This window comes from Sturnus vulgaris, chromosome 2 (assembly GCF_052056855.1).
Source record: "Sturnus vulgaris isolate bStuVul1 chromosome 2, bStuVul1.hap1, whole genome shotgun sequence".
Taxonomy (NCBI): Eukaryota; Metazoa; Chordata; class Aves; order Passeriformes; family Sturnidae; genus Sturnus; species Sturnus vulgaris.
In genome coordinates, this window is record NC_142244.1 from 73,089,841 (window position 1) to 73,115,153 (window position 25,313).

Genomic DNA, 25,313 nt, shown 5'->3' on the forward strand with positions numbered 1-25,313 from the left:
CTTTTTCCTTTTCATTTTCTCTTTTCGTTTTCCACGTTATGTCCAGTCATTTAAAAGTGAAGACTGTCTTTTGATACAGGCCCTTCTGCAGGTTCAGGAAGGGATCACTCAAGGCCAAGTAATTTCATTAGTTGGCTATTGTGTCCCTGAGAAAAAGTAGGCACTGTCTTATCATTAGCTGTCATTAAATGTTTATGTGAGAAATCCTAAAGGATTTCTAAGCCCATTTAGTGATTGAAGCAGATTTTTAACAGGTTAACTTTAGCCCTCTTTGCCACAAAGATACATTGCTAGCTCCTAGTACTGGCTTTGGCAAGGATGGGTACTTTTTCTTCATAGTAGTGTGTATGGAGTTATGTTTTAGATTTACTACCAAAGAGTGGTGGCAGTAGAGGGATGTTTTAGCAATTGTTACACACTGCTTACCCAAAGTCAAGGACTTTCTTGCTTCCAACTTCACTCCCCCAGCGAGGAGGTGGGGGTGCACAAGAAGGTGACCCAAATTGATAAAAGGGATATGCCATATCATATGTTTTCATGCTCAGCAATAAAAGGTTGGAGGAAGAAGAAGGGAGGGGATGTTCCTGGAATTTGACGTCCCAAGTAAACATTATGCATGCTGAAGCCCTGCTTTTCTGGATGAACCCTTGATCAATAGGAAGTAGCAATGAATCCACTACTATTTTGCTTTGTGTGCATGGCTTTTGCCTTACCTATTGCACTCTCTCAACCCACAAGTTTTCTCATTTTTACCCTTCTGGTTTTCTCTCCCCCTATCCCACTGTGTGGACCGAGCAAGAAGTTGTGTCTTGCTTGGCTGCCTTCTGGGGCTAACCCACAACATCCATATTCAAGGTGATGCCCATCCAGACTCCTTTCCTTCAAAGCTGCTTGGTTGTTTCCCTGGCATATTCTGGTGCATGACATCTGCAGTGTTATTTTTAACTCAGGTTTTGCCTATGCCTCTATACTTTTTGTTTGTTTGTTTTTGGTTTTGGGGTTTTTTTGTGTTTTTTTGTTGTTGGTGGTGGTGGGGTTTTTTTGTTTGCTTGGGTTTTTTTTGTTTCTTTTTTTTTTATTTTGTTTTTTTGTTGTTGTTTTTTGTGTGTTTTTTTGGTTGGTTGGTTTTGGGTTTTTTGTTTGTTTGTTTGTTTGTTTTTCCTTTACAGGTAACAATTAAGTCTAAAGTTAAACTATAAAAAAAAATTTACGTTGTATTGCTTTGTAAAGGATTTTTCTGAGAATGAAAAATCTAAACAGCCTCATTCTGTACTGTTCAAAGAAAGCTGCAGAAAAAATGCTTTCTGCTTTTAAAATACTTTATGAATTACTGTTCTACAAGATGGTTACTGCAGTCTTATTGATTCATTAAGATGTAAAGAGAAAATCCACTGCCTTAGTTCCCACTAAACATGCAAATTTATTTATTTTTGCACCTTGAAGATAAAAGCAAAATATGGAATTTGGAGTAGTCCATATAACTATGCTTATGACAGAAAATGCACTAACCCTACATATACATATATATATATATATATATATATATATATTGTCTCATAAAAGCACTGGTAGATTTCTGAGAAAATGTAGTTGCCATGGGAAACAAAAAGACAGACTTATGCTATTTATTTTTTCCAGGGAGTTGCTGGTGCCTGGAGGTGTGCTGCTTAGGTAAGAGCAACTCTAAGATACTATTGTTTCAAGAGCAGAATACTATGTTTTGATCTCAGAATTCATGTGATGATCCCACCTTTTTCCAGGGGTAGCCTAATTGAAAGCAATGGAATAGATTGTTAATTGACTCTAATTAGGACTTTTTCCTGTACACCTGAAAATAATGACCAGCCTTACCCTGAGGAAGGGAATGTAAAGGAGAAATATCTAGAGGAAAAAAACAGGTAACATTATTGATTACAAATTATGTTGAAAAATAATAAAAGAATCTAAATCGTGCATAAAATTAGCATAATTGCAGGTCAATGTACCCTAATGAGCTTAAGAAAGATAATTATTAGGAGTATCACTTAAGAAAATAAGTATTTTAAATCAATTATTCTATTTGTTTTGGAAGCATATGCTGGAAATAGAGGGAAAAGTGAAAAGCCCACTACCATAACTGCAACCTTTGATCTTTTTAAGATGTTCTGTACATTTACTTTTTTTTTTTTTCTGTTTCCAGTGTCATTGAGCTTTGCTTTAGTCTGAATCAGTTCCTAATAAAATAACCTTTGTTCTGTGACAGCTACCAAATCATTCTGTAATACTATGGCACTTTGTTCTTCTTTTATTAGAAGAATCAAAACTCCAGTGGAAATTTTGCAATTACAGTGTATTTTGTTCTCTGTATTTTCTTTGTCATCAGTTTTAGCCTCTGCAGTGCTTCCCAGACTCTCTATGGGAAGAAAGTCAGATGGAGAAATGACAATTAAGGCACATTAAAATACAGAAATAGTGTGTGAGGTGCAGTTTTCATTATTGTGAAACAGCTTGCTGCAACTCTGTCTTACTAGGAATGCAAGCTTGTCTGCCAGAATATTGAAATGATTTGTGCAAATTTGGTACCTTGAAAGACTGCAATAACAGATTGTCAATTTTGTGTAAGGTAGAATTTCAAATAGTGCCTTTGAAACTAGCCTGCATGACCCTTTTTCATCTAAGTGAAGCCGACACTTTATTTTTTCCTCTTGCATTACTTTCTAATGTATTTTCAAATCAACGAATGAGAAGATTGTATAAATGGGTCCATCAAGTAAGTGAACTCAGTCCTCATTGTTAAAAATTGGTTTGCATAAAACCCCTGAAGTTTCTCAATTTTTCTTGAGAAAGCAATTCCCAAATAAGAGAAATTTACCTAATGAAATGTAACATAAACGCTGGAAAAATCAAAGAAATCAATAATTTTGCAGACTGTTTACAGAATAGAATCTCACCTTTCTGTTGTCCTTTTGTTCTTCTATCTTTTGTCTTTTTATTTGTTTAATAAAAATATTACCATTAATATCTCTCATCTGGTATTTGAGAAATTTTCTTCAAAGCAGTTTTTAAAATGGTACAATATAATATTAAGACATTATTCATTATTATTATTATTTCATAAATTTAAAAATGCATAAAAAATGCCTATTTCTAAAATCTAAGGCTAGCTTGACACCTTGCACCCTAATTTAAATATAGCTGTAATATCGCTGCCCTAATCTCAGCCCAGTTCCTCTTTGTGTCTGTAACCCAGAGTTTAATTTAAGCCATTGCTTAAATTTGGGTTCAACATTGTTTTCCTGAGATCCTAATTTATTTCGTGGAATAGACATTAAAGACCAAGTCACAGGTGCACTCAAACTATATTGAGATGACTGTGCATAAGAAGGCTAGCTGAGTTAAATTAGAAATGTGAATGGAAAACCAAGTACTGGAATCCTTTGTTAAGAACAACCTTACCTTTTGTACCAAATCCCAAGGGAATTTTTTCATTTTGCAATTGCCTTTCAGCACAATCTGAACTTAATTTATAACAAAAAATGACTCAGGGCAAGTAGTTGAGCTTAAAATCAGAATCCACACAAGCTGGAGTTCAGATGAATTTCTCCCAGCCCTTTCTTACCTTTCTGCTTCCCTGAAGCCTGATCCAAGGTCAATGTCCTGCACCCTGCCAGCACTGGACAGGAAAATGCACTTGGGTCCCTGATGGAAAGTCTCCAGCTTTGTCCCATCCAAAACAAAAGGAAGGAGACCCTGCGTGATTTCAAATATCTAACAGTGCAGTTGCAACATCATATATAAACAAATGCATTAATAGATAAAAAGAGATTTCTTACTGCTCTTTTGCCTGCCTCTCTGCTTAAATAAATTTTATTGCTTGGTGGTCTGAAGTGCGATAAATTATTCTTTGTATTTCACCAGTCAGAAGCAATTCTGCAAATGACTAAACCATTTTAAAGAGAGATAAAAAAATATATTTTATCCATGTCCTAAAGTCCAGTTCAAAGCTTTACTTTATTATACAATATGGATATGTTAGAGATGAGATGCATATAAAACACAGCATAATACACTTAACATAAAAAGGAGATACAGAAGAAGGTTCCAGAATACATGCAAAAAGATGAAGTAGAAACAGTTAGGGAAGAAGGCTGGAGTTTGTATAATACTGTTCAATTCAAGAATTACATCATACATAGAACGATCACTCAAATCTTTACTAAACACTTCACCTTTTCTCAGAAATACCTGGGGTAGAATGAATGACAAAAAGAAAATAAAAAGGTCTGTTATAAAAATAAGTAAAAGCCACATTATATATTGCATATCAAATATAAACTATGAAGGGATGTAACAATATATCTGCAGAAACACCTAAAAAAAATATCTAAAAATAGAAGGCACATCTGTCTAAAATGATTTTAACATTTTTGAAAATATGTCCTCAGTTGGAAAATATTTAAATGAAAAATTAAGTGAAGACCTGGTAATTTCTCTTTTGAGATTTTATAATAGGAGTAGGAGAAGAGAAAGAGAACTTTTCCTGATTTTTAATTTTTTTTCCTTTTTTTTCTTCCATGGTAGAAACATTACCACAAAATTCCTTCTTGCAAACATACTTCAGTTCCCATAATCTTTATGAAGATCTGAGTGTACAATTAACCACCATAAGAACTAGCAAAACTTTAGAAAGCTACAGAAATTTTAGCTATGAAATTCTATGTCTGCTAAAATTTTCTGCTGAGTTTTGCAACTGATCAGATTGTTTAATAGGCTAAGTATGAACCCAGGGCTGTAATACCTGGAAACCAATCTTGTCTCAGAAAATATTTGTGTCAAATAAAATAAAAAATCTGAGAACATATTCCAGGACATATTATATACTTATCTTGCTCTTGGCTTCTGTCAGAGAAAGATAAAAAACTAGAAGGAGCTTTGGATAAAGCAGCAGGCTAATCTTCTGTTCTTTGGGGTTTTTTTGACTGTTTATTTGCTTTCCCCCAGAGAATAATTGTTCTTCAAAATCCATTCTCTGTTTTATATATAAATCAGTAGTCAGTGTTAAATTGTAATCTACCTCTTGCTTAGTCCTTACTCAGAAGCCCTTGTGATTTAAGCCCCACCTCTAAATAAACCCCACTAAGCCTCTGCCTCTGGCTTACCTCCCTGGTGAGATGGAGAAGAGAATTGGGAGAATAAAAGTAGAAAAAATTGTCAGTTGAGACAAAGAATTTTAATAGCTAAAGCAAAAGCTGTGTACACAGGCAAGGCAAATGAGGAATTCATTTACCACTTCCCATGGATAGGCAAGTGTTCAGGCATCCCCAGGAAAGCAGGGCTCCATCATGCAAAATGGTTATTTGGGAAAACAAACACCATTATTCCAAACATCCTCTCCCTTCCTCCTTTTTCCCCCCAGCTTTGCAGAAGTCATTCTTGGCCCTAACACCGTATGGTCTGAGATATCCCTTTGGTCATGTGGGGTCAGCTGTCCTGGCTGTGTCTCCTCCCATCTTCTTGTCCTGCCCCATCCTCCTTATTATTGCCAGTAGAGGAGTGGTCTTTGAAGCATTGGGAATGGCTTTTGTCAGGTGCCAGAGTACTAAATGTCACTATACTAAGCTAAGGTCATTCTGATTTCTCACTCTTAAATGCAGATCTGGAAGTTAGAAAGAGAAATTGCTTCTGTAGTCTTGGCTACCTAAGATAGTCTTGGCCTTATATTGATCCACAGTAAAATAAAGCAAGGAAATTTAAAATGTTTACCTTCTCATGCCAACTAACAGGATAGCAGAAGGAATGTAGGGTGTAAAAACAATACCAAAAACCAGAGTAAAGCCCTCTTCATGTTCTTCCTGCCATGCATGCACTCAAAAATGTACTGACCATTATACAACAAACAATAAAATGTGACATTGTCAAGATATCTCCCTTCCACTTTTGATGAAAATTTTCTGTGACCAAAACTGTGTTTAACTTTTACAGGTTTCCTTTCTGTTGAAAACAGAATATTACCTCTACCTGTAAATTTTGTCTTACCTTGACAATAATCTTCAAACTTTCTGCACCTACATCTGCAGCATTACTCCTCTTATAAGAAAAGTTTTAGGCTAATGTATTTTAGTATGTTACTTTAAAGAGCACATTATATTGTACTCAGGTAAAATTCTCAATGAAGAAAAATCCTTCCAACTCCAAATATAGAAATAAAAACTAATAGCAATTCATCCACTGATATTATTGTATTAACTGAATTAGAAGAGTCAGAAAACTGTTTATCCTGAGATTAGGTTTTCTGGTGTTTGTGTTACAGTTGTTCTTAAACATTCCTCTGTATTTTATTAACAAGGAATTTGAACTGGGATCCTCACACGATGAAATTGCGACCAATTTTAAATCAGGAAGAGAATAATGAAGACTTTAATGATATATGGATTATAGTTTAACTCGTCATTAATTGTTTTATATATAAACCCAAAAGATTCTTTTAGCTTGCAGCATATGGTCTCAGACTTTACTTAGGATCACAAAATTATAAAGTAACAAAAATAATAAGTAAATAATAATTTTTAAAAGACTCCAAAGTATAGTAAAGCTACACCTAGATAAAAATACAAAATCACTAATTTATAATACATTGGAAATTAGCATATATATTGATCATTTTATACTTATTCTACTTACTGAAACCACTTTTATGAATTGTGATCATTTGAGGGTCTAGATCCTGGCATAATATTTACAGGTTTTTTTATTGAGAAAAAAAAGCAAAACAACCAAATACTAGTAAGTCAAAATAGGAAAACATTATGTGCTTTTAAGGTGTTATAAGCAAAAGACAAGTTGTCTTTAAAAATATGTGAATATCTTAAAAACCTGGAGATGGCCTCTGAAATTGCAGTATCTTTCGAAGTAAGAATATTTCAAAGTCATTATGTATCTCTAAAGTACAACTGTGCAGCTGCAGAAATGAAGCAATTTGTGTTTCTAAATGCATAAAAATAATATAAACTACATTTTAAAGACTAAACCAGATTCTGATATAAATAGATTCAATTAGCTTTAATTAAACTTCTCCACCACTGAGAGAGAATTACTATGTTCCACTTGAATTCTTATGCTTAACCAGATGCAAACGCTGAGATTAAATGGACTCAAGTATAATAGAGTATAATAGAATTGAGTAAAAACAGTAAAAGAGCAAAACAAAATAGAAACCACCCCAAAACAAAGCAATGTTTGCTCCTTGAAGTACAGACTCATTTACTGGTGAAGTTATTAAGAGCACTAAACACATTGGTTCAGTCTACAGATATTTATATTAAAAGAAAAAAAAAAGGGAAGACAAAATATGTTATTTCTCTAATAACATGCATGCACTGCATGGAAAACAGTACTTAAACAAATTGTAGATATGATGGGTTCTTTCACCCTAATTTATTTGAAGAGAAAACTGAATGGAAATTTGTGATAAAGGACATCAGCCTTCATGTTTCAGGTTTGGTTTTGATGGATATTTTTATACCACAATACATTCTTCCCAATCTCCTTATCTTACAATATTTGCCAGCATCCATTTCTTTTTCTAATGTTTGTTTTTTCAGAAGATTAATCTTCTGCAATATCTATTTCAAAAAACACTTTTGAATTGCCACTAATTAAAGTCAGGACAGCAAACTCCTCTTTTGGACACCTTTTCAGACTAGACAATGTACTTAAACATGAATTTGGAATACAGGTAGCATTTTAGTTTTTTCCTGTACCTCCTCCCCCATATTCCAAAAAAAATACTCTCATAGGTCTCACAGATCTTCGTTTCCCCCATTATTTATGCTGCAAAGTCATAGTCAAGTTTAGATATGGTATTTAAAAAGGTTTGTTAGTATGTGAACACTTGTGGTGACAAAAATAGATTGTAAGCCTGATGGCATGTACAGAATAAACATGTAAATAAGAAAGAGGTGAAAATAAATGAGTAATATTGGTGGTTTTTGAGTTTTTGTCTTTGTCAGCTCTTCAATTTCTCTCAGTACCAAGAAATATGATAAAATATCAATGTGTGCACTCGTGAAAATCCACATTCACAAAGTCATTCAAAAATCTTTACTCAGTGAATCTAGGTCTAAACAATTTGCTGTCCTGTAATCATTGATAATAACATGTTGATGTATTAAAAACAAAAACAATCAAACAAAGAGATCACCATAAAACCCCAATCAAATTTCAGGTCATCTTCACCACAGCCTTAAAACTCTGAGAATGTCAGCCTGTTTCCTGAACTCTTTTCCTGCTTCAGAAAGGATCCTTCTAGCATAATGGAAACAACAGAGTGAAATGTTATTAAAATATGGAAGTCAGTAATTCTTGGAAGAGTTTCTGTTTATCAGTATTAAAGCACTGCTAATCCAAAAGACAAATGTTCTCAGTGTGTGTTAGCCAGATAAGAATTTTGTATAATTAGTGCCCTTAGGATTAACACAGGAGGCCTAGAGGTATGCTATGCACATACACACACATGTGCACAAGCTTTCTAAGCAAGCAAACAGAAATCAGCCCGAATCTATAAAGAGAGAGAGAAAAAAGGCAGTAAAATGAAAGAAAGGAGAAAGATTTAATTTACTGTAATTAAGGCAATTTAAAACAGCTTTTGATTTTGTAATTAACAATATGTAACTTTACAGGTTAAAATCCCAAGGTCTTTGCTTTTTTTTGTCAATGGATATTCCATTACTTCTGGTATACAAGAAGTTCTTTGTACATCAAGCATTCTTCATCTTAATAGTTGGAACCTATACCCATTCTTCACATTCATCCTTGGCTCTTAACAGCTGCAGAAACAAGAAGAGTTCAAGGTAGGTCAGCAATAATTAGATCCAACTTTATTGGTATGATTGTACTGGACACAAATTGTTATATTTTTCTTCATTAAGTATGATAAAATATTTATGTCTTTTCAGGATAGCTTTGTAGGTTTCCTGAAACATGTTCAGCATGACGCATTTACAAGTGCTTTTAATTTTATCATTTTCTCAGTTTCCGTCATTCTTTTTAAAAAAAAGAGAATGTGTTGAAAGCAAGACTTCTATGACTTTTTTGGGTGGGTTTTTTGTTTTGTTTATTTTGTTTTTTTTTTTGTTTTGTTCTGTTTTGTTTTCTGTTTTTTATTGGTTGGCTGATTGGTTGAGGGCTTTTTGGTTGTTTGGGGGAGTTGTCTTGTTTGATTTGGTCCTGTGGGTTTTTTGTTGTTGTTGTTGTTGTTGGTTGCTTGCTCGCTTGGCTTTTATGTTTTTTGGGGTTTTTTTGTTGTTTTTTTAATTTATTTTTTTTCAGTAGAAGAGCTTACCTTTAACTTTCTGAGCTCTTAGAAGATATTTTTGGGGATACTCCAAACTTTCTGTACATTTATGAGAAATTTGTCCAGTTATTCCTGTTTTAACTAAGAAAACTGAAGTTATAACTTTATTTCCTTTAATTCAAGGACTATAATTTTTTTAAAATATATGTGATCTTTTCTTAATATATACCTGTATATTTGTCTTTCAGTGGATTAATACAGACTTTTTTAAAATTGTGTAATATTCTGTTCTCTGGAAATAGTTCTTTCATATACTTTTATTCCAGTGCCAATAGATTTGAAGGGTAATTTTGCACCTATTAATAGTAAAAATTTCCTAATTTATTTCATTTATTTACTTGTTAATGAGAAAGCACATATTCATAAAATATTTAAGTAAGACGTTAGGATACTGCCTGCAAAAAATTTTTTATTCCCAACATTTATTTGAAACCATCTGGTTGAACAAATAAAGCTATTTCTTGTATTCTTCTGCATTCTACTTTGTTTTCTCATGAAAAACAAAATTTTCCATCTCATTTTCTCTAAAGCTTTGGAATTCTGGTAATAGGTGCATTTAATTATTTATATTTCACCGTTTTGTAATCCAAGAATCTTCACTTTTGGAATTGTCTTTGTTACAGATTAGTACAGTTTTTTACATGAGCATTAGTGCTCGAGCTGCAGACAGAGCTTGTTAATAATGTTCCTTCAGCAGCAGTGGTGCACAGACTGTCTCCTGCTGCCATGGGGACAGCTGTGGCACTGAAGCACCAGAGGTAGTTTAAGGTTCATGGTGGTTTTAACACCTTCCCACACAGCACACAGAAAATGCCTCATTTGTTGTGACATTGTGACATCCAGCTATGCCAGGACATCTATCCTTGTGAGCAGCTTCCAAAGCAAAGACTCTCATTTTGGCTAATACCTCTCCTAAGGATGGGTCTGTGTTGACCACCACCCTAATCACGGTGCAAAGCAAAGCTGATTTTGCCAGAAGTCCAAGGACAAAGACGTGGTCTTGGAACTTGTCCTGTGTGACTCTAGTGTCCTGGCTACATTCATGCTTGCTGCCAGCATTTCTGAGTCTTTGGCTGAATTTTCTCTCAAGCTGGTTTTGTTATGTCAGATTATGATACATATTGCTCTCTGTATTTGAGATCTACATTGAAAGAAGCACCAAATTATTTTGAGGATTTTTTTCCAGACTGCTTGACCTTCCTTTAAGCTTTCTTCTTTCTGCTTTTTCTCGCTCCCTATTTTATTTTTTCTCTTCCATCTGTCCTATAAAAAGCTCCAATTTCAATACTCTAATGTCTAAACTGATAAAATTATCCAACTGAAAAATATATAAACTGTGTAAGATAATATTAATGACCTCTTTTTAAATTAGTAACAATGGAATATCCTGTTTTAATAGAGCACACTCAATGGATTTCTATGCGCCTATGTAGACCGTTAGAAATCTCTAAAATTCAAACTTCTTTCTTCGTTTGTTGGCTGGGTTTTTTTTTTTTTTTTTTTTTTTTTTTTGTTTTGTTTTGTTTTGTTTTGTTTTGTTTTTTTGTTACCTTTACTTCAGTGGAGTTACTTAACAGTCTTTGAAGGAGAGTGCAAGAGTCTGTTTGCACATCAACAATGCAAGCATCAAAGACATCTGAGGAAATTAAATCTGCTTTCTGTCAACATTCAATCCTTCTCAGTGTAATGCTCACATGTGATTTTCTGCCACAGTTATATCTGCCACTGGCTCTACCATAACAATTTTTAAATTAATCAGAGATGAAATAAATATTTGTGGGGACTTATCTTTAAGTATAATGTCCATAATACTGCATCCACTGTTGATTAAAACATATAAATGAGTTTACAGATATTGTTTATGTTCAGACTAAAACTGGCTTTTTTAAAAAAAGAGAAAAAAATATTGTGGAAGATATTACTGATCTTATTTTATTTTTCCCTGTACAATCTAGGACATGATTCAGAAGCTCCAACAGAGAGCAATGATCACCATTGTAATATTGACATATGGGTTACTTATATACCATTTGATAATCCAGGTAAGTCTTCTAATTACTTTTCTCTTGGACAATAGAAAAGAAAGGAGTAGAATATCTCTTTTTTAATACTTAAATGGATTTATAATGAGAAAAAAAGAAAATTCCAGGATAAGTTGAAGAATCTCTCTACACAATTTATTAGTCATGGCTGAGGTTACAAGATTGTGTGTCTCTCTGTCAAGTTGCCATTTCCATTTTCTAACTGACATGCTGTGCTGTCAGCAGCATTTAAGACTCTCATTTCTCTGTTGCCTTTCTATCTCAACATTTAGTTGAAATCCTAAGAAAGGTAACTCAGACCTCACATTATATGTTTTTTTTAAATGAATGCTACCTCTATTCAAATGCAAATATAATAAAAAATAAGCTTGTCCCTTCTGAGAATAACCAATTCCTGCACTGCAAAAATGCTTTAACAATGAAGTTATTTAAGAAGTGCTAACAGTTCTCTAAAGGGACTGATTTAAGCATGAAATGACAAAAGGACTGAAGAGCTATAAAAGAGAAAAAGATAAGCCATTTATTTTCTTCAAACTGTTTTACTAGTTCACTGAAGTGAATGATGAAGAAAAAAAGAAAACACCCAGCAACTTGAAGAAAGATAAAAGTGGCCAAAGGCAAGATCCAACAAGCTTGCCATCTTGGTGACGAGATTTCTAAACCAGGAAGAAAAGAGAGTAGAGATTACAAACCACTTTCAAGTGTGGAAATGGTGGACACACGTGGAAAACCAAAGACCCATGGCAACAGGAACAAAAGAGACCTCAGAAACAGAGTGGAACAATCCCTGTGTAAAGCATACATATGAAAATGTGTCCAGCCTTGAAACAAGTGGGAGGAACCAGAATGCCCCATGTTGCTTCCCAACTGCAATGTTGTTGGATAAATTAAGACTTGGTGGAAATGGAGTAATGTAATGAGCAAATAAAGGTTGTTAGGAATGATAAGCAGGGAAGGTGGAGGAGAGGGTTTTGTTTTGCATGTGAAGGAACATCTTGTCTGTAGGAATCTCCCATATGGGATGGGACAAGAGACTGACTGAAAATCTGAATGTCCTCAGAGAGGAGGACATTTTTCAGCAGGAGTTTGTGATAGGATACCCAAACAAGATTAGGAAGTGAACAATGTCTGGGCATGAAAGCTTGAAGTTTAGGTAATGTTTTACTTTGTATTATACCAACCACACACATCATTAGCACTCAAAGCTTTGTTCACAAATAAAAAATTAATTAAGGAAACCACAAGTAATCAATAAAAACAAACCTTCCCATCTTCTGATTAAAGATATTATCTGTGTTAAATAAGGACATTGTTCTAGATGGTTTGGAATCCCTGCCTGTCTCTATTTATAGAGCCAACAGGTCTGTATATCTCTGCAGTGGTGTCACACTCTATTGATTAGTTACGTCTCCCATGAAATAATTTAGTGCTTATGATAAGCATATTAATTAAGATTTTTCTTAAAGCCTATGCTGCCAGAATCTATTATATAGCAGAATATTTTCTTCCAAAACTTGAGGAAATAACTAAGAATGGCCAAGAGTACATTAAAGATTGAAAATAATGACTTTTTCAAGTAATATTTAGACTAAAATCTCCTTTTACCAAAATGTTGCCTCTAAAAAAACCCAACATTTCTATATTTAATCATATTAATGATTAGGTATTGTTACGTGAAAAATAGAAAATATTTATATATAAAAATGAAAAGTTTTCATGATGTATATTTTATTTAAAGCCAAGCAGCAACAGAGAGTATAAATTCTTTGCTGTAATTACAATGTACTTGCTAATTGTTGGATCCCAGAAACCTGGGGTTTTTGAGCTTTCAGTGCTTTCTAGCACTGACCCCTGGAGAACACTGCTTTTGACCTGAGGCCTTCGAGACGGCTTCCAAATTTGAGTGATGGAGTTAAAATCACGGGTGTGTAGTTAAATGGAAGTGTGTGCTTTCACATGGTGAAGCGTTTTAAATTTGAGGGTTTTATAGTATAGTAATATGTATGGGACAAGATGGAGGACTTTGGGTGATGTCTCTTTTGGTGCTCTTCTTCCTTCTTCTTCATGGTTTCAGGTAGTAGTTTCTGGTTGAACAGTTAGTGCTGCACTGACGGTCACGGGAATTTGATTATTGGGTTAAAAGTATAAATAATATAGGTGTTATTTCTCTATCGACTGTTTAGCTTTCAGAGACCTCATAGCTAGCTGGCTCTCTCTCCATTTTGCTCGCTTCTAGCTGGTGGCTAGAAGTGTTGCTGAATGCTCTGTGCTTATGATAAGATTTAACAAACAACCAAGCCCAAAAACGAGAAAATCTGTTTCCTTCGTGTATTTTTTAATCCTGGCTCTGAGTGAAGACAGAAGATGCTCCAGACAAACCACTAATTAACACCCCCCACTGTTACAGTTACTGGGCAGAAGAGCACAATCTCATTAAGGCTGAAGGTAATGGCAATACATTTTCCATGCTTCAGAAGGATATGAAAAAAATCAAAAAAGGATAAAACTACTTGAGTGATTTCTACTCTGTACTTGTTAAATGCTATCACTACAAGATTATTTACCACAATTAGAAGATTAAGAAGGTTCAGAAAGCATGTAGACACCAAAGCATAAGTTTTTGAATAAAGTAAGAGAATGAGAGCTAAGTACTGCAGCACAGCACACAGTACACAGAACTTCAGTACCAAGATGGACAAAGAAAGGGACTCCAACAGGTTACCTAGTTCAACACATGCTCAAAACAGTCATGTCAGGCTGCCCATGGTTATGTCCAGATGAGTGTTGAAAACTTCCAAGTGTGGAGATTTCACAATCTGTCTGGGAAACCTACTGTTTGAGCATCTCAAACTAGTTTCCTAACAGCTAATTGCAATTTCCCACAATCTAACTTTATTCTCTAGCCTCTCATCATATCACTGTTATCTCCCAAGAAGATCTGTCCATATCCCACTGAGGTAGCTGCAAACAGGTCATAAGCCTAGTCCATAAATGGTGTCTTAGGTCTGTCTGACATAAATGTCTAATGCAGGAATAAATTAGTGTAATTCCACAGTTTATGATAGCCTTATAAAGCTAAATGTCACTCTTGGTAGTCTGTTTTGGATTTAAAACCTACATATTTATCTAAATATATATACTAGGACTACAGAAATATTACTGGGAAAGAAGGGAGGTAAGACTTGTGAGATATATTATCAGAAAACTAGTGAGGAGCTATGAGTATCATCCAAGACTTCAAGCTCTTCTTAGTTTTGAAATAATTTTATTGTGTGTCAGGAAGACATACATTCATACACTACAGAGAGAGGCTGTGATGCAGGAAGATATCCAGAGCAAGTTATTCACATGCCTAATAAGTGCTTATATCTTAGACACCCAGGAACCAACTTGAACAAATTTAACTCATCTTGGCGGACCTATAAGATACCCCGGACATGTAAGAAACATTGGTACCATAGGTTGAGGTCAGACTTCCATGCTCTATCTTTGGTGTCTTTTCAGCTGGATAAATCCTCAGTGCAGTAAAGGAGATGCTTTTGAAGGTCTGATGAGAAAACTAGATCTTAAATTGTAGAGTTGTGCCTCTTCAAGTGTACCTGCATGCCCATTTGCCTATTAAGAATTTTGACACTTCCTATTAAGGGAATTAATGTATTAAAATTTAAGTGCCAGCTAATTGATTTAGATAGTATGATTAAAACTTATCCTGCTTGTTACAGTATTTTAGTTAGCTAAGATTAATTCAGACCACTTTGGTGCAGTGGGAGATTGCTCTCATCTTAACCATCTAGAAGTAGATGTCTAGACTAAACTAATTGTGCAAATAAGATTTTTGATCAATGGTGACATCTTTAAAAGACAACACAATTTGAGTATTAGAAATCAATTCTGGGATTAAATGACTCATACTCTGTATATGTGACTTTCTCTCCACATTATATGAAGAAGGCACAAAGATCAGTTTGAACAAGTCGACTAATTTTCAGTTGGCAAGTATTACATTCTTGTGAAGTGAAACTATTGTTTGATTTTTAAAATTATTTATTATCTCAGAGACATCTCATAGAGATTGGCTTCTCAAAGAATTTGGTAAGGAACTTAAGACACTTTTGAATATAAGGAAACCTGAAGCTTTTAGAGGCCTTTCACTTCTTTTTTTTTGGTCAAAAAACCCCCTAATACATACACTAAAAATTGCATGCAAATTTTAAAATAATCATAGAAAATTTTAATAAATAAGAAAAATATGAAGTAGAATTATTGACAGATTAATAAAAAGATATATTAAATGTCTTGTGTTCACAGATACCAATTTTGCATGTTAATGAAACACAATGTGAAATTTTTATAACCAAATCAATACCATAAAGCACAACAATGAAAGAAAACAACAAACTGTACTTGAAATGCTTAACATTTTTTATTCTGAATGAAAAAATATTTGCTTTCATAGCAGATTTTTGGTCTTTTAGGTTTCAATTCTTAAAAAATTGTAATTTTTTCTTGGGTTAGGTGGGAAATCCAACTATTGCTGTTTGTAAAGCTTGAAATAAATTATTTTCTTCTACATTTCTTCCTGAATGTTATTATCAAAAAATACAGAACTATGATGTTTTGCTTTGATTTGTTTATGGCTTTTCTTGTCAGTTTTACGATGCTATTTTCAAGAAAAAATATATAAGCATTGTACTTCCTCAAAGAGTTTATATGTTGAAATATCTATGACACCTTGGTATCCAGTTTTCATTACTTTCCTGTTTACAAAGCCTACAAAATATAGATGTGCTAAGAGGCTCTCTTCAGCAAGTACTAAAATAATGCTTTCCTCCTACCAATATTTTGAAATCACATTCTCAGGATTAAAGTTCATTTTATAATAAAATCTCATAGCTATTAACATGGAAATCTCAGACATCCAGTGGTAAATTACTTGACCTACATTTGTTACACTCTTTCATGAGAGAAACATGGTTAAATCATCAATTTTGTGATTTCTTGATAGGTCTTTAATTTCTGTTGGACCTTTTGTTGGACAGCTAATCATAAAGGCTTTTTTTCATCTCAGATTAATTCAACAGAAGGATATCTTGCCATTTTGTACTATCATTCTGATGATTATCAAATTTCTGAATCTGCTTGTCTGTTTCTATCCATTACCAGGTAACAGCTTATCCCTCTTTTTCTGTATACTAACTTTTCAAAATAAGCCCCGAGTCAAGTGTTCTGCATTTCTGTTCTAATAGCATGCTATTCCTGGTTGCATACAGGAGTGATTCCATATTTTAACATAAACTCGCAGTTCTTTCTTCCTACTTACAGTTGTAGTTTTCTTGTTGCTATAAAACCCTTAATAACTTCATTCGTCAAACCTCTGGTATAGATATGATAATTTGTCTCTGAAGAATTCTTGAAATTCAGTGAAGACCAAAGTTCTTCCCTGACTTGATCAAGGACTATATTAAAGCAAACAAAATTCTTTACTAACATAGAAAGAAATATAGGCATGAGAGGGCAAATCTTTTTTTAACTGAACTAGTTTTCTGTTCCCACTGGTATTACATGCTTTGGAAAGAAAGGAATATGAGTGAATGAAAGATTAGGTGAGGCTTACACAACAGTAAATCCCATTCCTGAAATTTTAGGTGGACATGAAAGTAAGATAAATTTCATGTTACATTAGAGGTAGTGTACACATCCAGCTTGCACACACTTTAATTTAGGTATTTGAATGCAATACACTGCATCCGAATTTAGAATTGAAAATTCCAATAGACATGGCTAGGGAGCTGCTCAGACAGAAGCATTTTCAACCATTTGAGATTCCTTTGAAAAACGAAGGCAGGTGAAATATGGTCGACAGCAAACTTGTGTCCTTTTTACAAATGACAGGTTAAATCTAAGATATCTCATAAGGCACTAGCCACCTTGTGAACAACTAAACAGAATTATAGAGTGGGCTATAATGGGAAATCAGATATCTTGAACTAGATACAATTGCCTAATTGCAAGCATAAAGGGGTATTTGAGTTGCCCTCAATAATCTGAGCATCCACCTGGGAGTGGCAGACATTACACTGGACACATGGGAGATAATTCTTACAGGAATTGTAGTTAAAGATCAAGTCAGATTACCATAGGACTTCTGAGTTTACTAGTGCCATACTAAGCTATTGAATTGATGTTTGATTTCTATTTTTATCTATGTATTTTTCTATTTTTTATGGTTTGCAGATGGTAACATATACAGCATTTTGTCACCAAACAGAACCTACTGTTTTAAATTATTTCCTGTGTGTTTAAAGATGATGACAAAGAACACACAGTCAATCACTGGGCACCAACACCATCCCGGCTCAGGTCATTGTTGCACTCTCCTTGCTCCTCTCAAAATTCAGTCTTTGTCAGTCCATGTTTTCCTTCTACTCTATTTCCTGTAACATACAACTTACACCTCAGATTATTTTTCCCCCAAGTTTTAAACTCCTTGAACCACACACTGGGTCTCCCCATTCTTCAGCATTATCCACCAAGTACACCCTTATCCTTAAGCAAAGACAATCCCATTGATGGGTTTGTATTTTCCCATGGGAGGAGAAATCAACACAGCTACAGTACAGCTGAATTTTAAAAATGACTAAAAAAAAGAATAAAAATCCATGTGTAGTTGAAGTTTTTGTGAAAGTATGTTTCAGATATTTTTCCTTGAATGGTGAACTTGATGTGTTTGACACTTTCTGACAGATATGAACATTTTGAGCTTTGAGTCTTATAGAACACTATGAAGTGTTTCACCTTCTTGTCACCTTTCCGTATAAACACCAGAAAAAAATGTCAGTATGAGAGAGATGACAGGGTGTACTACACACAAAGAAAAGCCAAAGAAAATATGAAACTAGTATTTCTTTTGTCATGTCCTTGTAGAAACCTCTTTCCCCTCTATATCAAGGCTTTCTACTTCACTGCTCTGTTTGCCTCCACAAAGATTTTCCCTCCTCAATATCCTTGTCCAATCCCATTCTTTTCTCTTTCTATATTTCCTTCTGATTTCCTAGATCAGAAGCCTGAACAAAAATTAAAAATAGTTTAATATTTAAATTAGAAGTAACTATTTTTTACTCTCTTTATAGTCAGCGCAGTGGAGTATGCACCTGCAAAAATATTGTGTTAGTCTGAATGGTCTATTTTAGAATCTTACTTTCTGTTTGACTATAAATATAGCCTAAAGTAGCTAGTTCTGTTATGAATCTCTAACTTCTTAAAGTGTGAGTTTGTGTGGAGGAATACTCTCTTAATTTTCTAGCTAGAATAATAAAAAGGCAAAACCAGCTGCAGAGTATAAAAAATACAATTAGGTTTACTCTGTCCTTAATTTCCTTTAATTTCCATTAAGAACTTACTTTCCAAAGAATGAACTGATTTTTTCTCAGTATCCATCCAATATTTATATCATTTGTTATATTTATATTTTATTCAGTTTTTGCAACATTTAAGCTTCTAAGGACTGCTTAATCTGTGAAATACTTTTTGAGACACTCGGGCATTCTTTTTCCTGCATTACCTTGTAGTACAAGAATATGCTCTGCTTTCTGAAGTGTATGGGAATATGGGCATTAAAGCACATGTTGGACTTCTGCTTGCACTTGCCCTCCCATTACAACTTAAAGCCTGCAATATCCAAATCTTTAAAGAAAGCTACAAGTTTTGTTGAAGCATTCACAAGGAAGATTAAAATATTCGCAATAACTTATAAACATGATCTGAACTGAGCATTTTGACCTCTGGAGATTTTACTGGGAAAACCATATTTGTATATAAAAAACTACTTAGAGATTTAATGTTCAGTATATCTTATATATATCATACATAAGTTATATCTATCTATAAATGTAGAAATAGTCCTTTAATTTAAAGTAAGACACATAAGTTTTAAAATGAGTACCTGATTATAAATTTTTAGAATGTCCTTATTTCATATATGGATTAGTGGGAGAGGCTGTTCGTGAAGAAAAGTTGTTTCTGCGATGAGACTGCTGCCAAAGAAGACCTCTTTTTCAATTGGCTTTTAAAAGTGTGTAATATGGTGTAGACTTAAACTTGTCACTATGAGATAAAAAAAAAAACAAACAGATGGATGAGATAGCAGCTCAGATTTCTTTAGCTGCATTTATGGTGTTAAAATAATAAGAGTAGGGCCATGGTCATCTATTTTGTTTAACTGTCAGTTTGTTCTTCCACCCTTTCTTTGGAAGACCCTGAGTAAGTCACTAGATAGCAAGACACAGGTTCAAGATTCAAAAAAATAGAGTCCTGGAGATACCTCGTTCTGGAGCGAACTACCTATGAGATGGTGCAAGTAATACTGTTGTGGTACGTTTTTCCATGCTCTATGTTATGCCTGTGTGCTCCACACTCAAAATTTTCTCTATGCTCCCTCTCTGACCTATAGAGCAATATATATATGATACGCATACCAGGGCCACTAGGGTACACCAAGAAACTTAGAAGACAGATTTTATATAGAGTGAACATACTCACTTTGCTTTGCAGGAGCTAATATTTGGTTGGTGGATTAGGAAGAATTTACTGAAATTGCTAATTTAGCACCGGAATTGTTTTAATGCTTAACTTTGGTTTTGATATTCTGCTACATAGTCTGTTGTCCTCTTTCAAATACTTTGGAATATCTTCTACATCAAAAACCAAAATCTATTATTTGCGCATTAGCAAAGATGAAGTAAACATACCAGCTCAGTGTGTATAACTATGTGATTGTGAACATATAGCTACTGTCAATGATTTTCAATAAAAAGATGGGAAGAGAATTACATTTCGAGCCATATGCCATGCATTTTCCTCAAGCAAGACATCTGAGGGAATTAAGTAGAATTAAACATATTAAAATTTCTTTGTATTTCTGATCCTGAAGGTATGCAAATATTCTACTAAGGAGGATTAAATTTAAATTAATTTGAGAATTTTACTTACCTTTTAGTAGGAACTAGAAAGAGCTTCTTTACTCCATTTTAGTGATTTATTCACTTACTTTTAGGGTTGTCTTTTATCGGCAGTTGAGGATTCAGACACTTGCTGAAAGCTAACCAAGTGTTTAAGTGGTTAGATGAAACAAATGGAAGGGCCAGACCCTTTATTCTGGGAGTTAAAACATTTTCCATGGTCAAGAAGCCAGCTCCTAATATTGGAAGAAAGAAAAATATGTAGCACAAATGATAAAGCATAGTGTTAACTTTTCTAATAAACTGAACTTTACCCTGGTTGTATAAAGCTATCCCTGTAACCAAAGACCAAAAGCAATATATTAATTTCATGCCTTCCATGTCTCTAGACATCAACAACAGTTGCAAGGTACCTCCTTGCAGCATGATGCAGGAGAAAGTTTTCTGTTACTTGGCTTCAGATAACTATTATGTAAAATCTGAGCTCTTGTCCTGAGCCCACTTTATTAACTGTGGCCATAACTGGGTACTGCAGTGTAATGGAAGTTTCTAAGCACCTAACAACATGAGCGTACCTTCTCCTGGTGTCATGGAGCCATGCTTCCCAAAAGTAAGCGTGTCAGCCTGGTGTAACCACCATGCATATTCTCTTTGTGAGGTATCCAGTAGCATTCCATATGATCTGTAGCTGACACTCCAAAAAAGTCTGTGTGCACCAGTTCTTTTGTGCCACCACTTGAGACATGCTGGATATCTCAGATCATCCAGCATGTCTCAAGTATTGATAGATGTTTATAAGCTAAGTGCAGGCAAATGAAACCACATCAACAAGAGAGAAATTACAGTATAGAAATAATTTGTTTCCTAAGCCAAAAAGTGTGTTTAGAATCACTAGCAGTGATTAGAGAATCAATCCTTACCACTTCCTTGTTCTTTTAACTTCTCAGATGCTCTGACTTGCTACTATGTCTTCCTGGTCTTTTATTAACCCATGTCTCTTCCTCATCTCATCAAAATTCTCTGTTCTTTCCATCCTCACATCTGATCGTCACTTCCACTTTATTAATCTCAGTCCTGAGTTCAGCAGTTACCCTTTCACCACTGGGAAGCCCTTGGTCCTGCTAACTACAAAGTGCTGTACAGGGACTGCTTTTTATCATTTATCATTTCCTTCATATCAGTCCTCCTAAGGTTTTCTATGTTTTCATACTCTCCCAATATAAAATTTGGGATTCTCCTTACCTGTAGAGTCCTTGTCACTGCTGCTCCAGTCCTTTTAGTACCTCCTCATTCTGAAGAATGCTTACACTGTTGACCTGAGTGAAAATGCCTGTGCTCTCTGTCTCTGTCCACTTGCCTTCTGTTCATATCTCAGTTCCTTCAAAACAGCCCTCAAAAGTTTCCTGCGAACAGCTCTGGAAAACTGTAAGGTGCAGCAGAGGGCATGATTTTATTTCATCTACTATTTAACAACATCTAACTCTAAGGGATTTTATGACTTTGTCTTGTTGACACACAGACTCTCATTCAATGACAAGTGAGGGTATTTATTATTATGTATCTGCAGAGAGAAGAATTTATAACTTTGTCTAAAATAGCCAAGCTTTTATGGTAAAAACACAGTTTTTATGATAAGGACAAACTTAGTGTGCTTTATAACTTTGTTAGTGAATTTAAAGACAGAATAGTAAAAGCACTAGGTATCATGTTTAAAAAAAAAGAAAAGAGAGAAAATAAAATAAAATTTAGAAGCTATTTAATGTTTTTATTCAGCTTTTTAATGTACTGTGGAAGGCAATGGTTAGAATGGGTCATATATCACTATATTAAAATGTTGCTTTTAAATCCTAACAGCTGACTAAAATATTTCTGGTGTAATTCATCTGAAACCAGCCTTGCAGCTTGATGTATTAAGTTTTTGATATGAAATGTTTTCCACCTACTGCATCATAATGTATTTTTAAAACATGATGATTTGGCTCAGTAGCTGAATGTGGATTAAAGTTTCTTTAAGAAAAGCAAGGCAGTTAATATTTTTGTAGTTTAACTGTCATTTTTTATCATGTTTTATCTTTATTTTTCCTTAAGAGCAGCTGTTTTACAATAGATCTGAAGCATATATCACACATTCTTTCTAATACAGGGTCTGTTACCATAGTTTTACTGTAGCTGTGAGACTAGATCCTGTTGTAACAAACCAAGAAGAGCTTCTAATTAGAAGAAATTATTTTACTTCAATTTCTAATGTACAAAAAGAAGGATCTGTATTGCATATGGGATTTTTCTATGAGCTAAAGAACAATTAATTAAGTGACAAATCCAGCACCTAGATGCTGCCTTTTCCAGGAGAAATCCCATCTCCCAAAACAAATTAAACAACCAACAAACAAACAAAAAAATCCATTTTTTTCATCCAAAGCTATATTGAATTTGCATTTTCTGTTTCATACTCTGAAACTAGATACTCTCCATTTTTATTTTTTTCTTTTCTATTTTAATTCCTGACTTACATAGTTTTTCTGTCTTATATACTTAGCCATCTAGCTTGTAACAAGCTAAATATTCTTAAACACAGTTATGGCTTTAGCTAAGTAAAATCAAAGACTATTTAAAGGAAAACATAGAATTTATATCCTAGAAAATCTCAGCATCTTCTGCTCTTCAATCTCTTACCTTCTTTCCTGTCCTGTCCTGTATTCATTAACTCTCTTTATAGTTCTGAATTGCCCTGAAATGTAAGTGCTTGTAGAATTAAAATTTAAATAGAATGTGTATGAGTCACAGTAAGAAATTTGTATTCAAAGGATATTTTGTTTAAGCAAAGATGGAAACAAAGCTATAGAATGATCTGGGAATAGACATAGTGTCAATGCTAACTCTTCTTTGAGCTCATGTTTGCAAATGATGTTCAGAGAAGAGAATTTCAATGACAGAAATAGTTTTTCTTCTTTGCTTCCTGCGTTTTCTCAATTACCACCAAAAAAATCCAACAAACCATTCTCCGTTTTAAAATATTCAGAGAACTGGATTCTTGATATGACTGTTAATTCTTTGGTAGTTCCAAAATTTACCCAGGATGTTCTATATTTCCATTGATTTACTCTTACAATTGAAAGAAGGAATTAAATCCTGTAATTGGAATATTCTTTACATTTCCTGTGTTACACTGTGCTTTAAACTCTTAAAGCTTTGCAATACTAAGGGGCTTCACTTGGGTACTTGGAGGCCTTCACTCTCACTCCTGCAATCTCCCTTTCATTTGAAACTGTATAAGGTTTAATTAAGTTGTTGTATCAGTATTTTCTTTTCCCCCTTTGGTATTACTATCATACAGTTATACTTTTGCTGTTATTTTTCTGTACTTGCACTTCCAAAAGGTAAGTTATTATTATTATTGTGGAAAATGACTGTTGCTGGGATGAGGATTTTTATCATAGACCTAATTCTTCTATTTTATTTTTTATATATATAGTTTGTTTTTTTTAGTGGAGGGGATGTTTAGGTTTGGTTTTTTTTTTCATTTAGTTTTGTTTTGCTTTGTTTGGTTTTTTTGTTTTGTTTTTTTTTTTTTTTTTTGTAGGTTTTAGCTTGTCCAAAAGGAAAATCATTGATGGATGACAGAGTAGATAATTGTCAGCTAAATATGTGATAAGCATACCCTTAATATATATGCACAGAACTTAGCCTCAAATGAGAGTGGAACTTCTGCATCTGATCAAAGCATTCTCCAGTCAGCACTAATAGCATCATAATGAGGAAAAACCGACAGGGATTTTGAGTAGGTTCCTGCAGAAACTACATAAATTCTATCAGAAAAGTATTGTGAAACAACCACCTGCTCCACTAGGGAGGGCCTCCAGAGGACTACACTCATATGGGAGACCCCTGCCACTCCAATTCCTTGCTGTTTACTGGGGAGATCTTTCACTTTCCTTTTCCCTTTCCTTGTCTCTGTCTCTGACACACTCTCTCTCTCTTTCTTTCTTTCTCTCTTTTTGTTTTTGTTTCACCCCAAATTTCTTTTACCAATAAGAGTCAAAACACAACATCATATACACCTTGCAAATATTTTTATTTGCATGTCTGTGCATGTCAGCCTGATGTCAGGAAAATTTTTAACAAATAAGTAAGGAGCAGAAGAGCTTTCAGGATATAGTGTAGCTCTTCTATGAATAATAATGATTATAAATATAATTAAGGCAGGTGGGCTCCCACTTCTCTCCCATACTTCCACTTTTCATGCTAAAAGACATTTACATGTAATTAATTATGTAAGTAGAGGAAACTTCAAATTAAGATATCTATAACAATTAGATTGATATTATCCTGCTGAAATCTTTGACAATAAAAGTGTGTAGCATTGATTAGGGAATTAAGTATGCTATTAAATAAAAAAACAAAACCAACAGGACACACAGGAAGCATTGCCCACTCTTCCAGGCTGCTGCTTGCTTTGCTCACCTGTGGTCTTAGTCTGCAGCCTCCATAGTTCCTGAAGCTGTCTGCTGGCTGTACAAGGCTAGCCAACAACTGGAGCACTCCAGAGCGTCAGAAAGGCTCATCAGGCAGTGCTTTGAGGTTGTCTGGAGCATGGCAGTGTGAAGGACCAGGCATAAACATGGAAGCATGTTTTGTGTCAAATTGGATCCAGGGCTGCACCCACAGTGGCATTACCAGCAGAGAAATTATCATCCAAATGTACTCAGCAATTGTCAGGCTGCACCTGGATTGCTGAGTTCTCTTACTGTCAACACAGCTCAAAAGAGACAAGAACAAGCTAGAGACAGTCCAAAGGGACACCGCAAAGATGATCAGAGGGAAGCAGAAAGGGCCTTTTCTCTTTGTGAGCATCGCTCAGGAGTAACTAAAGCATCTTTGTTTCAACAACATTGTTTCCATCACTAATCTAAAACTCAGTCACATATTAGCAACTATGGGAAGCATTATCTCAGCACAGTGTTATTTCCTCGTTTCTCAGTGTCC

General features: G+C 34.4%; 1 long non-coding RNA gene across 1 annotated transcript; it reads left to right on the top strand.

Annotated features, from left to right (window-relative positions):
* Positions 1 to 1,551: 1,551 nt before the first annotated feature.
* On the top strand, positions 1,552 to 15,999 carry LOC148224849 (uncharacterized). Its single transcript, XR_015801977.1, has 4 exons — positions 1,552 to 1,671; positions 8,658 to 8,828; positions 11,287 to 11,373; positions 11,920 to 15,999. It is a non-coding gene; the product is annotated as an uncharacterized LOC148224849 (long non-coding RNA).
* Positions 16,000 to 25,313: the final 9,314 nt, after the last annotated feature.